The 18,667-nt window shown below is 39.4% G+C and overlaps 1 protein-coding gene and 1 non-coding gene across 2 annotated transcripts in view; both read left to right on the top strand.

The window, feature by feature from the left end:
* The window catches only part of LOC149447600 (neuronal acetylcholine receptor subunit alpha-7), a 242,583-nt gene that overhangs the window by 17,275 nt on the left and 206,641 nt on the right, over positions 1–18,667 (top strand). The gene's annotated exons all lie outside the window — the stretch shown is intronic.
* LOC149447601 (U6 spliceosomal RNA) lies at positions 6,408–6,514 on the top strand. The gene has a single exon (XR_016305862.1). It is a non-coding gene; the product is annotated as a U6 spliceosomal RNA (small nuclear RNA).

Raw genomic sequence — 18,667 nt, 5'->3', positions numbered from 1 at the left:
TTCTGAATGATCACAGAATCATCTCAAACTGAGGTCAAAAGCAAGCGGCATTTGTCCATCAAAGCCTGCTAACACGGCACTTTGTAAGAGGGAAATTTGTGGTAGGGTATTCTCCTTTGTGCTAAAAACTACCAGGACCAATGTTGTGGCACTAAAAGTTAAAATACCATCTAATGGGTATCACCCGAGTGAGAGATAGCAATAACTGAACCCCTTTTCAGTCTTCCTATAACTCACAATTGCATGATAATAATATTTTGTGCATTGTGTAGTATTATAGGTACTTTGATCGGCTATATAATATAAGTACCTGTACTAAATAAATATTCTGCCACCTACACATACTTTATACAATAGTGTGCTAGCAGAGCATTTGAATCTAAAGAAAGATAGAGAAAAGATGGAGAAGGATAATCAAGCAATCAGAAATAAAAGCTTAGATATGGAATATACTTGTATGCCTATGATCATAAGAATATATAATAAAATAATATCTGAAGTTTATTGTTTTGAAATCTCCTCCTACACACTAGTCATATGCAAAGCACTATCTATCTGTCTATATGCATTCAACTGTTTGCTAGTTGTATTATTGCTTGTTTCTGTGTGCTATGGCAGCGTTACTGAAAATGCAAAGATGAAAAATATTTTGTTATATTAATATATTTCCTCTATTGCTACGATTCTACCGAGCCAATATTGAAGTATTTATCACTCACATACAGTAAGTGAGGATAGGTGCAAACAAGCAAATTGATACCAGTTTATCCCTGTGATTAACTATACACCTGGAACTGTTGACGCTGTAACAGTAATCACAGACTGTGGCATGTTACTTCCACTGGATGGAATATTTTCTTGTTCCTATGATTAAAAGTAATAGGATGCGATCTTATAAGTCTTGCTTTCCTCCTGGTATTTTGGCTTATTTGTAAGTACACTTATTATTTGAGAAATATGAGGGTTGCAACTGCGTCCCTTCTTTAGAAAATGACAGTTACATGGCTGTGTTTGGTGTCTGTACTTCATAAACCCGAAACAAACAAAAAGCCAATGAAATTTGTTAAAAAGTCTGAAAAGTTTATATATATATATATATATATATATATATATATATATATATATATACTATTATGAGTCACTAGGGTTGATTTACTAAAGGCCCATGGATACTCTGGCGTCCTGGTGGATTTTTTTTATGCAGTTCTGCAGGCGTGAACATGCAGTACCTTGTCTCAATGCACCAAAACTGTCCAAAAATTCAGACATGCACTATTTTTTTCAGCAGAGCACACCATGACACACTCCAATGCACTCATGCATGTAAGAGCAGGACGTTTGGGCTCCGGAGAGATAGAGACTATATGAAGCTGTGTTTACTCAAATTAACTGATAATGTGCAAAAATTCTGTTTTATTCATTGCCTTTGCTCCTGCTTAGCTATTCAAAGTGAATACAGGTTTACTCCTTTTCACTTTGGTAAATGAAAAATCTCATATCCTTTAGTAAATAAACCTACTACATCAGCTTGACATTGAAAAAACTGGTCCTTTCAAAAATCAAGGTCAAATATGGCAGTGTATATTTTTCTCTCATTTCTCTAAGGGTTTGTTCACATTGACAGCCAAAGGATAGTAAAAGCATGTGGTTTACTGCCCCCTGACCACCCACCTAAATAAGGAGGCTTAGGGCTGTACACTTGCCACGGCTCCGATGCTTTGCATCCATTGCAAAAATTAAATTGCATGTTATGTAGGCAGTTCTGCTGCTAATCGCTGCACTCTAAAAGCCATTCAGCTGTGTGGAATGAATGTGGTTGCAGTGCAATAGTTCAACATTTTTAGAACAATTTTTAAAACAGTTGGTGAGGATACAATGTACCACATAGTCTATGTGCAATAAAGTGATGATGTCACTGCTACTTGTACAGGGTAGGAACTGTTCAGCTCTAAAGTGGAGCTCCAGGAATAAAAAGTGTTTTTTGACTTTTGCTCGGTAAAATTAGTTACCTCTATTGCCGGTTATGCTAGGTCTGCTGGGGATGCTGAAAATCCTACATTTATTAATTCCGGATACAACTAACAGCTGTGAGCTTCAGGAACTGATACTTACTATTCTGGCTATAGTACAGTGTCGAGTTTGGTCATTTACTCTCTCCTTCATCTTCCCTCATCCATTCATAAAAAGCCTTGTACTCTTTTCACGGACAAAGAAGAAAACACTGGCGTTTCACTGTCACTTACACAGTGGGGTTGATTTACTATAACTGGAGTGTGCAAAATCTGGTGCAGCTGTGCATGGTAGCCAGTCAGCTTCTAACTTCAGCTTGCTCAATTAAGTGTTGACAAAAAAACCTGGAAGCTGATTGGTTTCTATGCAGAGCTGCACCAGATTTTGCACTCTCCAGTTTTAGTAAATCAACCCTATTGTGTCACCATTTACTCATACTACACATCTGTTCATTTATCCTTTTTTTCTATGATAAATACTCTCTGCATCTCCTTGTTATTGCATTGTATTACCTACATCTTAAGGAATCTGGTATTGATCTGCCTTTTCTTTACACTGTATTAAAGTGTTTGTTAACCCCAAGATTTCACATTCCTGGTATGTGTCTAATGTATCATGTGCATGTATTAAAAAGTATCCTCTTCTCTTTGTATTGCTTTCTTTGTGTTAAATACCTGGTGATCCTTCCAGTCCCCCTGCTTTCCGATTTCAGACCACATCAGGCATGGAAGCACATCCATCCCACTGTGGTCAGTTTTCTTTTTACATTCTACTTGGCCTGCCTGTAATCCAATGGGCAGACTTGTGCTGACATGCCCCCTGTACAGCTAATCACTGGGTAGATCAGTGTAATGCTGTTTCTCTGCATCCTGCTAACACACCTCCTGCAGTCTCCACTCCCACTTCTCTAAGCCTCTTATGCAGCTGAGAACAGAGGTCATGTGATCACTTAATGCTTTAGGTCAGCCGGGTGTTTATTACAGCTCGGTCATGTGTTTACTGCTATTATGATCGTGTTTTATTTCTGATATACGTTTCACATATTTTACTATTTTTGTTGTTTTTTACACTTTATTCTTCAGCTCAGCCGGGTGTTTATTATAGGCTGGCCAGGTGTTTATAGCTACCTGATATTGGTTTATTTTTTATATATGTTTCACTTATCATTTGGATTTAGTGAGCCAGTTTTGTTTTTATTTTATTTACTATTTACTTTATTTGTTTCACAGATTTATTCTATTACACATTGAGTTTGATGTTCAGGAGGGTGTTTATTTATTATTAATGTATTTTTTTGGGGCCACTATGGGCACATTTCTTGGGGGATTAGCTGTATAAAGTCACTTTAGAAATGCAAGTTTATATGCATTTTTTAGCGTTTTTGCATTAGCATTTAGCCATTATAGCCTCATTTTTCTTTGTGCTTTTTACACACCAGAAAAAATTTTTGCTAAAAAAACAAACACCCAAAAATGCTTGCTGCGTTTTCCCGCTTTTACCAGCTCTAGAGCGTTTTACAGCTAAAATACTCCTCTAGAAATCCACTAGTTATGGGAATGTTTTTCCAGCCAAAATACGTGCCTGCCAAAAAACACTGATTAAAGCCTATGTGTGCATGGACACATAGGATAACATGCTGGGGAGCTTACTGGCTGTAGGAAAAAACGGCAAAAGCCAAAAACAGCAGCTGTAAAACCATGAGGACGAATCTGGAAAAAGATAATAATTATAATACCTACACTCCCATCCCAATAGTAGTATGCAATATGTTAGTATTTAAGAGGTTTGCATATGCAGATGAAGTTAGACAGAGTTCCACTTGAGAAGCAAGGTGATTTTGAGATATTCTCATACGTAGATGTATAATATTCTATGAAAGTCTTTCATTTAATAAATACAAGTCTTGTATATTCCAACAAGAAGAATTACATGTCAGGACCTCACTCGTATTTTTCTCATTACAGGTTTTCCAAAAAATATTTTAGAGTGCTGACACCTATAGGTGCCTGCACATACCTACAGCAGCCTGCAGAGTTATTTTCAATAGCCAATTTATAGGTGTTTGCTAGAAAGCTCAGACAAGTCTCAGAAGTTCACAGTGTGTTATCATTGTGGTAGGGGCATGGACGTAGCATTTACTTATCTCAGCCTTTTATATGAAACTATATTGAGATGACTTTTGTTTCTATACTTTGATTTGACTGGTCTACAAGACCCACTTAATAGAAGTCTTTTTTCACAGTTTGCATCCATTGGATTTTGAAACAACTTATTAATGTTTGATATATAGGATTACTCCTTTGGACCTGTCTAAAATACCAACTAGTATTTGTATAAACCTGTGTGCCCCCTGGAACCTATACAGACTCATACATGCTGGACACATGCATTTCAGGCTTATTAGCCATCATTAGCAACCAAACAGAACTTTGGCTTTGAATGAACATTTTTATATTTTTGAATGCTTTCACTGTGAGGCACTGGTCTGCAAACTGTGGCCCGCAGGCCAAATGCAACCCTTTGCTTGCCTTTATCTTGCTTTCGGGAGACTATTCCTTCCACTGATATGAGGCACCATTCTTTCCACTGGCACTAACAATGAGGCACCATTCTTTCTACTGACACCAAGATGGGACACTATTCCTCCCAGTGACATCAGTGAGGGACACTATTCCTCCCACTAAAACCAAGGATGGGGCACTATTCTTCCCACTAATGCTGGGGATTTGAAATACCTGCGGCTTTCTCTCCTCTCAGTGCAGGGATGACAGTATGGGCTAGGTAGCTTTTGATTGGTCAACACCGTCACAGCACTGACTAATCAGAAGTCTTCTAGCCTGTACTGTAATCCCTGCAAGGAGAGGAGAGAAATCTGCAGGGATTTCAAATCCCCAGACCTGTGAAGCTGCTTTCTCTCTCTCCTTGCAGGGATGCCAAGCCTGGATTCACACACAAGCAATGGGGAAACCATTGCAATTTGGACAGGCATCTCATTCCTGTTCATATTGCATGCTATCCTTTGCAGTGCAATTTGTGTCCATACATTTTGTATTGACGCAAATCGCACTGCAAAGTATTGGTACTAGGTATTGGTGACTACTTGACCAAACGTATCAGTACTCGAACTTGCCGATCAAAAAACGAGTATCAGTACATCCCTAATAAAAATATTATTCTGGATTCATGTCCGTAAAAGTCTTGTGTTAAAATATCCAGTGTGATTACAGTAAATTTCAGTGTTCACAATTCACATTTGAGGTGGGGAGCTTGTCGAGCTCTCTGATGGTTGATGTTGTTAATCATACTATTCAATCAAAAAGAGCTAATTACAAAATGCTATACAGACCCCTTCAGATTAGCCAGAGGGGTAACATTTTGTTTGTCAGCAATGTGTCAGCAGCTCCTGAGAAATGGCATTATAGTGTCTTGTGTGCCAGAAGTGTGGGCCCTCATGTGCTAACACAAAAGTGATCTGGTTGATATTTGAAATCCTCCACTTTGCCCTGTGCCCAGTCTCTGACTGATAAAGACAGAATCTGCATTAATTGGCACTATACTAATACATCATACATACTTGGTAAATATTAGTACATCTATCTCTGAGCAACAGAAAACTGCTTTGTGCACTGTAAACGTATTATTACAGAAATGACGTACGATAATTTATCTTGCATGATTCTATTTTTCACACAGTTTAAAATAGACTAGAACTAGACCTGCAAATCAATCCAGCAATAATAGAAAGGCGGACAGTTGGTTATTCTTCATGTTTCACCGTCTTTAGGCTAATTAATATACACATCAAGAGAAACACTAACAGCATGATCTATTGGTTGCATTGCTACTGTCCCAATATTGTAGTAATACATTATTATTATATATTGTTTTTTAATCTATCCATTAGGAAAGATATATTACTGTCACCAATCAAGTTTTATTTATTCTCCCTAAGAGGTACTAGTAGCATGTTAATGTAAATTTTTCTGCACAATGTAAACTTAAAGCAGTTGTAAAGACTGAAGTTTTTTTACCTTAATGCATTCTCTGCATTAAGGTAAAACACCTAGGGGTTTATTTACTAAAGCTGGACAGTGCAAAATCAGGCTCACTTCTACCTAGAAACCAATCAGCTTCTAACTTCAGCTTGTTCAGTTAAGCTTTGGCAATAAAACCAGGAAGCTGATTGGTTCCTATGCAGAAGTCAGCCTGATTTTTGCACTCTCTAGCTTTAGTAAATAAACCCCCTATTGTCAGCTTTCCCTCCCCCCAGCCCCTTCAAATACTTACCTGAGCCTGACTTCGATCCAGCACTGTGCCTGAGTGGCTCTCTCTCCATCCACATTGGACTCAGTGAGAGCAGCATTGGCTCCTAATGCTGTCAATCAAATCCAGTGACTGTGCTTGCTTTGGCAGCACATATACTAAAATTGGAATGATACAGAGAAGATTAGCATGGCCCCTGTGCAAGGATGACATGCAAATTCGTGAAGCGTTTCGTGAATAAAAAAAAAATCAAATCCAGTGACGAAGGAGTGGGGGGTGGAGCTGAGCTGTGTGTGTCAATAGACCCACAGAGCTCGGCTTGGCCCGCATGTGTGCCACAATAGGAAACAGCTTCCTATGGAGGAAGCTACTTCCTATGCTGGCACATGGAGAAAAAGAGGAGCCCAGAGCAGTGGTGGGAGACTCCAGAGGAGGAGGACCAGGGCTGCTCTGTGTAATACCATTGCACACAGCAAGTAAGTATAACATGTTTGTTATTTAAAAAAAAATACATTATAAGCACTTTAAAGGATATCTAAATCCAAAAACAAAATGTTAAGATATTTCGATTTAGCAGTCCTTAGATGCGATGCCTACTTTGGTTTAGTAGGCTGATTGCTAAGGTTCCCACATATGATCGCACATAGCACCTTTTGCAAGTGTGAATGGGGGCCTAAAAAGCAGTAAAAGTAGCCAATGGGTTTATGTGCAGATAAGAAACATGCTGATAGGAAGAAAACGTTGAGTGACTGAGAGATGAGCTCATGGCTGTACTACGTCTCCATTCACTGTCCACTCATAAGCTAAGAAGGTACCAGGATGATCTGGACTCAGAGAAAGTGGCTTGAATGATTTTGGCCGTCAAACTAAAGACATCTAGCACCAGAAAAGAAAAAAATACTGGGGAGCAAATTACTGTATTGCAGGTGAATATTGCAGCAAAAGCTGATTTCATTATTGAAGCTTTTAATGGGCTACTCATTTTCACCACGTTGAAAACATTATTTTTGGTTAGTGTTCAGCTTTAACCAAAACACTCCATGATTTCCAAACTACGGGCAGATGAGGATACATAAATTAACAAACTGATGAATGTTACTTTCTGGAATGAGTCTTAGTACTTGTTACCACTTGCACTTTGGGGAGAGGGGCACATTTTTACCGCTCTCAATCGCTCCCCCTTTAGCTGTAAAGACAGTAGACATGGGTGTACACATGCAGCAACAATGATCCCCAATTTGATGTTTGGTGGACAGCATCATTCACACGTATTGGGTTGTTGTGCCGCAACCGTCCAACAACCATATGCAATGAACGTGGTTGTGGCACAGTGTTTCAGATTTTAGGGATTAAAACAAATGGTGAGGAGGCAATATAATGCCTCCTTACCACCTGTCAAATGCCCTCTGAAGATCAATTCACCATCTTCGGAGCACCAATGTTTGTGCAAACAAGTTCTTAAGGAAGGTGGTTGTACCAGGTGTTCAAAACACTCCATGACTTCCTCTCAATAAATGAACATATTGTTTTTTCAAAAATATTGCTATTTCTATGTTACTCGTTTAACCTTTGATACACTGCATATCATTTTCTCACCTTTTCTAAGGGAATGCTTTTAATCTCTACATGCAAAAAGTTACACATTAAAAAGATTGACAATTGTAGGAGACATACAGATATATATTTTCCTTCTCTGAATAGAACTGCACTTCTCAGTGTATCAAAGCATCAGACATCTGTACAAGTAGAATGGGAATAAGGCATTACGTGGATTTAAGTAGGGAACGTCAAAGGTGACTACAAATGCATTTAACATTTCATTCAGCACTGATCTAGACAGCTGCTCAGAAAGTATACAATTAGTTATAGAATATAACCGGGGAACCTAGAGGTGTATTATGTGTGTACAATGTAGTCTGCAAACACATCGAGAAAGTAGAAGTATTTTCCTCTGAATATGCTATGCCTACAGTTTTTATTTGAACCATATTTTTATGGTTCTGCTCAACAGATCTTAAAATGTTGAGATATTTTCTTTCCATTTCACTCAACGTTTTTGACCTTTTGTTACTTTGTTACTATATTTATTGATAATTTTCGGCTGGTAAATTTTTTGTCCTCCTGTGGTTGGATATTTTTCTGTTTTGCATTTTAATATAACACATTCAAAGTGTTGAGAAAAAAACAATCGTCTAGCATATGAATTGCAGGATATTTGAACTTCATTTAAGATTTATTCTTTTCTGTATTCCAGATAAATTGCTGTTTATTTCAACATGACTATTACCAAACTTGTTTCTCAATGGGAGGGTCAGCCTACATTATGCCCAACCAATGCCATTGTGTTATGGGAAAAGCTACATCATCCTCTTAGGCAGAGGCGGACTGACCATTTGGAAACTCGGGCACTGCCCGAGGGCCCAGGGTCAGTAGGGGGCCCCATGAGATGCCCCTGGTACCTTTTTCATAGGCTTTTTTGAGTTTGGGCAAGGACACAGGGGCCCCATGATCCCCTATTGCCCGGGGACCCCATGAATTGTCAGTCCGCCCCTGCTCTTAGGTGAGGATGGGAGTTAGAGTAAATATCACTAAAATGAAACTCCTATTGCCAGGAAGACAGGAATGTTTTAAAGCTTTTTCCACAGCTTAAGTCACATCAAATTCTTGTAATAAAGGAAGTCCCACTTTGTGAAGGCAGCTGGATCCTGGAAAAATCTTCACTGAAGACATTCCTGTCCTCTTCCTATCTCTGAATTTCTGATGCTGTAATGGTTAACAGCTTTGGGTCTTCAGGCGCAACAGCAGTACAGATAGTCTGATTGGAGCTGGCCCCCTCTTTCCTCCTCCTTCATTGAGAAAGCTCTTTAACGGATTACACTACTTGTAGAACAATCTGCCAATGGGGAAAGAGACTGATCAATCACAGGATCCTCTCCCCCATTCACAGATCATGTTACAAGCAGTGTAATCATAGAAATAACTTTTCTTAATGAAGGAGGAGGAAGGAGGGGGAGCTTTCCCATCAGATCATCTGTACTGCTGTTCTGCCTAATGACCCAAAGCTGTCAACCCTTGCAGTATGGAAGATCAGAGACAGGTACCCGTACAATGTGAGACATATCTCATTATAATGTGACTAAAGCTATAGGGATTTTTAAATTCAATTTCAGTTTTAAATTTGCCTTAAAGTGTTACTAAACCCACAACAGTAAATCAGTCTGTATATGCAGTAACTCATGCTGGTTATGCTCACTGTGGAACCTAAGGGGTTAATCCTCTGCATTGTGTAAAAAGGCTGTTTGATCCAGACTTCTGATCCTCCTCTTCTTCCTGTGTCCCTCTCTTATCTCCCGATAAGACATACCATGTGGAGTCACTCTGCACATGCTCAGTTTGGCATGTATTGCTAGAGAGTTTTTTTTTCTTGGGACAGTGCAATCAGCACAGGACCAATCAGTACTGTCCAGACAGAGGTCAAGGGTTCTGCATCCTCCTAGGGCAGAATGAAAACTCCTCCTACAAGCTTTAACATGTGCTCTGCTAGATACTGATAGAAGTCACAAGACTGATATATGCTGCTGATGAGAAAAGGTATTTAGCAGTTTATATTTACTAAAATAATTGCATTTACATGTTCTGTGTACTGTGGGAGACCAGATATAGTGAATGCAGTGTCCTGGGTTTAGTAACACTTTAAATCTCAGTGTAGACTTCTGGGAAAATAAGCTAGTGACTCACCGAAAATATTTTTGAGGGTATTCCACACATCAACAGTGTACAGCTCTCTTCCTTGCAATATTTAAAATTGGCAACAATTGCATTTTTAAATAGTTTAAAAAAACTACAGTATGTGCAGACAGAAATGGAAGGGCCATTTTTTATTAATGTTGCATAGTGAAGGTTTCTTTAAAAGCCATATAAATTCTGGCTAATAGAAAAGGTGGGATTGGTCTTTTTGGCTGCACATTTGTATTAGTTTTTAAAAGATTATTGCTTTAAAGTCAGCATTTTAAAAAGTTTGTACGAAACATTTACTGTAAAGTCTAGTTTTGTATAACAGCTGTGATGTTAGCCAGCCATTGATGCTTGGAATCTCGGTCAGTTCAACACGGACAGGCTGAGATTAGATCCATGTATGGGCAGGCTGATTGTACCCAAGTTGATCCATCAATCAAGTTGGGTACAACCAGCATGTCAGATTTCTAGCATGCGATTATTGTCAGTGGCTATAGCCGCTAGCAATAATCACTGTGTTCTCCAGGCAGGGAAGGCTCACCATGCATAACCCCCCCCTCGCTAGGAGAACACAATAGCTCAGTGGGAGGGATTCCCCCATCAACACTGTGTTGATGGTGGACTTAAGTGATTTTCTCAAATCATCGCATCATCTATATCCTGCCTTAACCACAGCTTGCTGTGACACTAGGTACTGCCCACTTTTTTCACAGTGTTGCCCACTCATCCTGATAATTACAGGTAACTTTGTGTTTCATTCTCTGGAAATATGATGTAGATAGGTAACTGACTGAATAGTAATATTAATAATAAACTTTATTTTAAATAGCACCCTTAAAGCTAGCTTCTCAAAGCGCTTTACAAAGACAAGAGAAACAAAAACACAAGAAATAACAAAACCAGTGCAATACAGACATGTCAGTGAAATAGGGATACATTTACATATGTTTTGTCTGGCTTTTATAATTTGTACAGCTTCCATTAATGTTTTTTGGATGAACAAGACGAAGATGAAAAGAAAAGAGAACAGTCATATAGTTACAACAGTAAAGCAGTAAATACGGTGCAAATAACATATAAAATGTGGCAGTCTTAAAAGAACTCAGTATGGTCAAATACCTGAAATGTTAGTTGCAGCCACTATACCAAGGACATGTCTGTAACAAGGATTTACAAACTCGTACCTGGAAAGAAAGAGATAGAAATGAAGAAAGATAGGACATAAATGGAGAATCGTGTCATAGGGTATTATAGAGTTCATATATATAACAACAAAATAGTCTTTTAAGTCCTTTAAGGATCTACAATGTTTTATTCCTATTCATATTAAAACACATTTTATAGAATTGTGTACCATCACTCAGTATTCTATTTCTTATTGTAAAAGCATTTCATGAAAATAATAACTTCCTACTATTCCAAAACCTCCTGTAAGGCTCATATATCTACTTATTGGTATCAAATATTCAGTTATCTTTTGATTCTCCAGCTGATACTTGCAGAGAGATGAAATCACTTCTCAGATATTAAATCTACTTCTTCAGTAGAAAAAAGCTAATGGGTAAGGTTGATTTTGTATTCAGCCAGTCAAGCACACAATCCAATTGCACCCCATGTGGGGAGAGGGGCCTGAGAAGATATGAAGATCTTTAGAGGCCAATAAATTGGTGCACAAAAGATAAAATATCAGCAGACATCCACCGGATAAAATCCAAAGGAAAAAATGGATGTATCGTTGACTCCAGAAGCAAGATATCTGTGCTTTGGGTCTTGGGCCTTCATATTTGCTGCTGTGTTTACAGGGGGTAAAGCCCTACATGCTGATATTAAGGTTGGAGAGGGAATACCACCCATTCTGCAGAAGAGGAACAGAGGTTCAAAGAAAGGAAGGGATTAGTCAAGATCTATGGCAGAGATATTTTGCTGCTATTGTCCCCAGACACAGTGGGGGAGATTTACTAAAACTGCACTCAGAATCTGGTGCGGCTGTGCATGGTAGCCAATCAGCTAGTTCAATTAAGTATTAGCAATTAAACTTGGAAGCTGCTTGGTTTCTATATAGAGTTGCACCAGATTTTGCAACATGCAGTTTTAGTAAAAAAATACCCTCAATGATATATACTTAAAATGGCATGCAGAGGAGTTATATTTTTTTGTGAAAGTGGAGTTGTCCTTTAAAAGCACTATAAATTCTTCCACTGTTGTCTTTTTTCATGTCAGTGTACTTGTGTGACTAAAAGGAAAAAGTGGGATGGCCCTTTTTTGGTTGTACATTTTTATGAGATAACTGCTTTAAAGTCATTATTTTAAAAAGTCAGTAAACGGTGAGAAACATTTACTGTGAACTCTAGTTTTGTTTAACAGTTGTAGTATTAGCCATGGCTTGATTTGTCATTAGGAACTGCCTGCCTTTGCTCAGCGTTGCCCATTCACCCTGTTAATTACTGACAACTTTATATTACATTCTCCAGATAATTGAATGTAGATAGGATACCGACTGAATTCAACCACAAATGTAGATATTGTAATGTAGATATGTCAGGCTACATAGGGATGAGTTTGCAATGATTATTTTATCTGACTTTTTAAATTTGTATAGATTTCAATTACGTTTTTGGATGAGCAAGATAAAGATGAAGATAAGAGAGAACAGTTGTACAATTATATCAGTAAAGCAGTACGTAAGGCACAAATGACATAAAAGATGCAGTAGAACTTGGTATGGACAAATAACTGAAATGTTGGTTGCAGCCATTATACCAAGGACATGTCTGCAACAATGATATACTAACTCATAACTAGAAAAAAAGAGATAGAATATAAGTGGAGAATTGTAAATGAGATTCACGTGTAAAGAGCAAAAGAAAATGGAGGACTGTTTGCTGTGTTCATGCAGAGCACAAACAGTTCAAAATTGTTTTCTTGGCACAGTCCTCATTATAAACACTTTTCCTGTACTAATAAAAAGTCAATAAAAATACAACTCATTTTAGTTAAATCTGAACTTGTATATGTGCAAATGGAAAGATGTGTATTTATGTCCACTCAGTTCTGAGATTTACACCACACAACCAGCCTGGTGATATGACGTTTCTCTCTTCCTTGCCAACACATGGAAATTCAGGGCCTAACATTTAAAGGCATTAAAATGTTTTCATTGCTTTACCTAGGTATTATTATAATTATTGAACTGAAAAGTAAATATGGATAAAAGCCACAGATGCAACAGTGCTGACATGTTTTAGCCACAAATGGCCTTACTCATTGCTATGCGTATGGCCATTTGTGGCAGAAGCATACCAGCCAGCACTGTTGCATCTGTGTCTTTTACCCATGTCTCTAATTAAGGAGATTTACAAGCCCAAGGACGAATGCCAGCATTTACCTTTCAGTTGGATACATAGGGCATACAGAAGTCCTTGCCTGATCACCGTCTACTTACTGCACACAGATATCGGGGCCAGTCAGGTTGAGCACAGTGAGTTCTTTTTATGTGGACATTATTATAGTTACAGTATATTCTCTATGTTATTTGATTGCCTTTACCTTGTAATGATGGGCTGCAGTTTGTAGTGTGATGGCTGATTGATTAACCAATGCCCATGTATTCTTTCAGCTAGCTTGTCCCTAGGGAAAGGCAACATTTTTTTTTTAGATTACACAGAGCCCAATGCATGACTTGCCATTTCCTAAGTGTTTCATCAGAAATGTGGGAATGATAATGTGATGAAACACATCCAGCAAGAGCGCTCTCTCTGTTAGCTGTTTTACCTGTTTGTGCCTGTTTCAGTTCTAATTACTAGTTAGCTCTCACTTGCAGAGCACTAGATTAAGAGACCCAGAGATTGTGGGATATGTAGTTTTTTTCACATTAAATTAAATTTCTTACACTTCAGACAGAGATCATGTATTAAACTGTGCAGTGTCATGTCGCATGCCTCATTTTTAAACAGAATACAGAAACGTTTGAAACCGGAATGTGAAGATTTCATCTACTATAGGCTGTGAATATGGGGCAAAAAATGACACCTTAAAACTACATGGTCAGTGCAGATGAAAAAGACAAGGTGTGGGTAGGAAGGTTCATCTTTAAGAGAGAAATATGGATTTGGTTTTTTTTTTGGCCAGTTATACTTACCTAGGTGGATGCAGCATCGGTCCCCCACTGGCTCTAAGGGTGAGAACTTAGCAATCACATTATCGCTGAGTTCTCATAGCTGCTCTCAGCAGAGAATGATGACTGTCAAGAATGGTGTCTGTCAGTCACCGATATCTGCTCTGCTCCCCCACACTCACTGGAGCGCTGCGCTGTGGAGGGGGAGGGAATGGCTGGCTCAGGTTCTCAGTGGATCACTGAGAGGCTGAACCAGGTGCTGCTCCAGACTCTGGGGTGGATCCCGACTTTAAAGTTAGGATCTTTCCCCAGCCTGGATGGACTTCAGCCCTCTGTCAGTTGAAAACGGGTCACAGGAGTACAGAACAAACTGCACTCCAGTGGTCCACAGGATGAGTACAGCCAAAAGAGCATTGGCTATACTTCTCCTTTAAGCTTCCTCACCCTCTACCAATCTGATTGCTGCTATGAAAGGAATAACAAGAAGTTGAAATAAGTCCAATTCAGGTATTCACATTGGTTGTATTTAACAATACATCAAATGGATTTTTAATAAACATAATATTTCATTCATTAATGTTTTTCAACATCTGCCTGAAGTTCAGTTTTAAAGTGACAATAAAAAAAAGCTAAGCACAGTATCTTGTATAAAAAAATTGTTATTCTTAGCAGCAGCCAATTCTTGTTCTGTTGAAGTGCTACAGCCTCCACTTGTCTTCCCTACTGCTGTGTCCTATATGAACAAAGGATGGAATCACAGAGCGAAGCAGGGAACACAGGCATCCAATACCCAGAACTGTTGAATGCAGAGTATTCTGATAATTGCTGTAGCGGGTAAAGTGGTTGTAAAGGCTAAAAGTTTTTCTGTATTCTCGGCATTAAGGTAAAAAAAACCTTTCATGTTCAGCTCCCCCCCAGCCCCTGTAAATTCTTACCTGGGCTTGATCTCAATCCAGCACTATTCTCTCTCTCTCTCCTCACAAGGACTGAGGTAGCAGTGGGAGCCATAGGCTACTGGTGCTGTCAATCAAATCCTGTGAGGAAGAAGCAGAGGGCGGGGCTGAGACACATTGTATGTGGCAATAGATTCACACAGCCTGGCTTGGGATCAAGTCCACATGTATGGCATAGGAAGTAGCTTCCTTTGGTGGCACATGGAGAATAGGAGGAGTTGAGAATGCCCATGGGGGACTCCAAAATAGGAGGATCAGGGCCACTCTGTGAAAAACTATTTCACAGTGCAGGTAAGTATAACAAGTCTGTTCTATGGAGAATAGTAGGAATAGAGAATGCCCATGGGGAAACCCAAAATAGGAGGATCAGGGCCGCTCCGTGCAAAACTATTGAACAGCGCTGGTAAGTATAACATGTCTGTTCTGTGGAGAATAGAAGGAGTTGAGAATGCCCGTGGGGGAACAAAGAATAGGAGGATCAGGGCCACTCTGTGCAAGACTATTGCACAGAGCAGGTAAGTATAACATGTCTGTTCTATGGAGAATAGGAGGAGTTGAGAATGCCCATGGGGGAACCCAAAATAGGAGGATCAGGGCCATTCTGTGCAAAACTGTTGCACAGCGTAGGTAAGTATAACAAGTCTGTTCTATGAAGAATAGAAGGAGTTGAGAATGCCCGTAGGGGAACAAAGAACAGGAGGATCAGGGCCACTCTGTGCAAAGCTATTGCACAGAGCAGGTAAGTATAACATGTCTGTTGTTTACAAACTGAAGAAAACGAAAACCAAACCTTTTCTATCACTTTGAATGAAGCAAGAATAGACCTGGCTGGGGGAGAGGTAAGTATAATACCTCCTCTTTTCTTTACCACAGTACCCCTTTAAGGGCAGGTTCACACTTAAATCACAGTGCTGTCCATGTTCCTGTGCAATTCAGTGTGGTGCGATTTTCAGCCTATTTGTTTTAAAGGATTGCACCACTACCGCATAGACTGCTTTTCAAAAATTTAATGCACCGCATCACACAGTACTGAGGCGCTGAAGGCAAATGCACTGCATTTGTGATCTGCATTTGGGGTGTATTTTGAACATGGTCTAAGAAACATGCAGGGAATGTGGGTTTCCAGCACCGCATTCTGTTGTGATGAGCAGGGGCGGACTGACCATTTGGGAGCTCGGGCTCTGCCCAAGGGCCCAGGGTCAGTAGGGGGCCCCATGAGATGCCCCTGGTACCTTTTATAGGCTTTTTTGGGTGTGGTTTGAGTGTGGGCGAGGACACAGGGGCCCCATGATCCCCTATTGCCCGGGGGCCCCATGAGTTGTCAGTCCACCCCTGGTGATGAGCCCTCAGTCTAGTCACAAAATGCCGTTGTGTCAAAACACCCGTCTGGTATTTGCAGAAAAAAAATGTATGATTTAAAATAGGAATCTAGCTAAGGAAAACAATACTTGTTTACTTACAGTTTCTGCTTTAAAAATTCATCCACAATATTCATAAAATAATTTTTTTTGTAAATAATTAAATTCTGCTCCTGCATAGTATGGAAATGAATACCTGTTCCCTGTACAGCTGCACTAGAGTCAAGGAGGACCAGAATCACAGCACAAAGAACGCACTACCAAGGAAACCTGCTTCCCCTTCAAGTACCAGTAGATACTAAATTTCAGACTATCCATTTGTGCGGGTCTATTAAATAGAACAAAGGCTGTTATATTTTATCCTTTGCCATACATTCAAGAGCTCCTCTACAGTACATTTGCCATATGAGAATTATATTGGTTGCTATTGCACAAAATGCTAGTTGTGTGGCTTTATCTGGTTTCAATACACGTAAGTCTAAGAAAACAAGCAAGCTTCAAATAAAAGTCAGAGCAAGGTCAGAACTCCTGATCTGCCTGGCTTAGTGACTCAGAAAGCAGTGAAGACAAATCAGCCTAAAACCAAAATAACCACTTTTCAGAAGAAGAGGTCAGCATTAGCAGTTTGCTTTTTTCTCAAAATGACTCTTCTTTAAAGTACATGCAAACTAAATGGCATAAACAATAGCCATTTTTAAAGAAATAAAATACTTCTTTTCATCTTTTTTTCCCTTTATTGCATCTAAGAGGTGCAATCTCTTTGCATCTCTTTGCATCTACTTCATGTCTACATACGTGTATTTCAGCAGCCACTGCATGCTATTTCCCAAGTCAATGAAAAATACATGCGTTAAGTACTTGGCTGCTTGAAGTCTTGGCTGGGAGATTGTGTGACAGAGTGGCAACAATGAGGAGACAGAAATTAAGTGTAGTCACCATATAATAGGAAATGCCTGGACAGGAACTTTCATAGTTACATAGTTAGTCTGGATGAAAAAAGACAAAAGTCCATCCAGTTTAACCACTAAAAAAAAAGAAAGTTATAATACCTACAGTTGATCCAGAGGAAGGCAAAAAACCCCCCAGCAAAGCATGATCCAATTTGCTCCAGCAGGGAAAAAAATTCCTTCCTGATCCCCCGAGAGGCAATCGGATATTCCCTGGATCAACTTTACTTATAAATGTTTGTATCCAGTTATATTCTGTGCATCTAAGAAACAATCCAGGTCTTTTTTAAAGCAATCCACTGAGCTGGCCAGAACCAACTCTTGAGGGAGCCTATTCCACATTTTCACAGCTCTCACTGTGAAGAACCCTTTCTGTGTTTGGAGATGAAATTTCTTTTCCTTCAGACGTAGCGTGCCCCCTTGTCCTCTGTGATGACCTCAGGGTGAATAACTCTACACCGAGTTCACTATATGAACCACTGATGTATGTATACATGTTGATCATATCCCCCCTTAATCTCCTCTTCTCAAGAGAGAATAAATCCAGTTCCTCTAATCTTTCCTCATAGCTGATCTCCTCCATGCCTCTTATCAGTTTGGTTGCCCTTCTCTGTACTTTCTCCAGTTCCCCAATGTTCTTTTTGTGAATTGGTGCCCAAAACTGAACTGCATATTCCAGATGAGGTATTACTAACGATTTGTACCGGGGTTCATGGCAAGGCCACCAAGTATTATTTTAGAGACAGATGCAGATTTAAATCCTACGTTTATTCAAACATGTTTTTTTGTGTTTCAAATCAGCACAAGAGACAGTACTCTGCAGCACTTGGGTCGTTGGTTTGAATCCCACCACGGCACTACCTGCATGTTCTCCTGTGCCTGCATGGGTTTCCTCCCACACTCCAAAGACATGCTGGTAGGTTAAATGGCTCCTATCTAAATTGGCCCTAGTGTGTGCATGTATGAATGTAAGTTAGGAACCTTAAATTGTATGCCACTTGAGGGCAGGGACTGATGTGAAAGTACAATATAGATGTACAGCACTGTGTAAATTGATGGTGCTATATAAGTACCTATATTAAATAAATAAAGTGTCCCTTGTGCTGATAGCTGCTGCTTTTGTTGATATCTTCCATCCATCTTCTCCCAATACCCCTTACAGTGGTAATCTTCCAGTGCTGCAGAAGTTAATATAGTCAAAGGATCTGTGAAAGGTACTCATCAAGAGTGCCAGCGAGGCCTCCTTCTCTGTTCATAGAAGCTGTACTATAGCTTCCATAAATGATC

This window comes from Staurois parvus, unplaced genomic scaffold, assembly GCF_062004578.1.
Source record: "Staurois parvus isolate SC_StPar_1 unplaced genomic scaffold, SC_StPar_1.0 ptg000682l, whole genome shotgun sequence".
In the NCBI taxonomy this organism is placed as follows: Eukaryota; Metazoa; Chordata; class Amphibia; order Anura; family Ranidae; genus Staurois; species Staurois parvus.
Note: the sequence above shows the minus strand (reverse complement) of the source record. Positions and strands in the feature narration are given on the sequence as shown.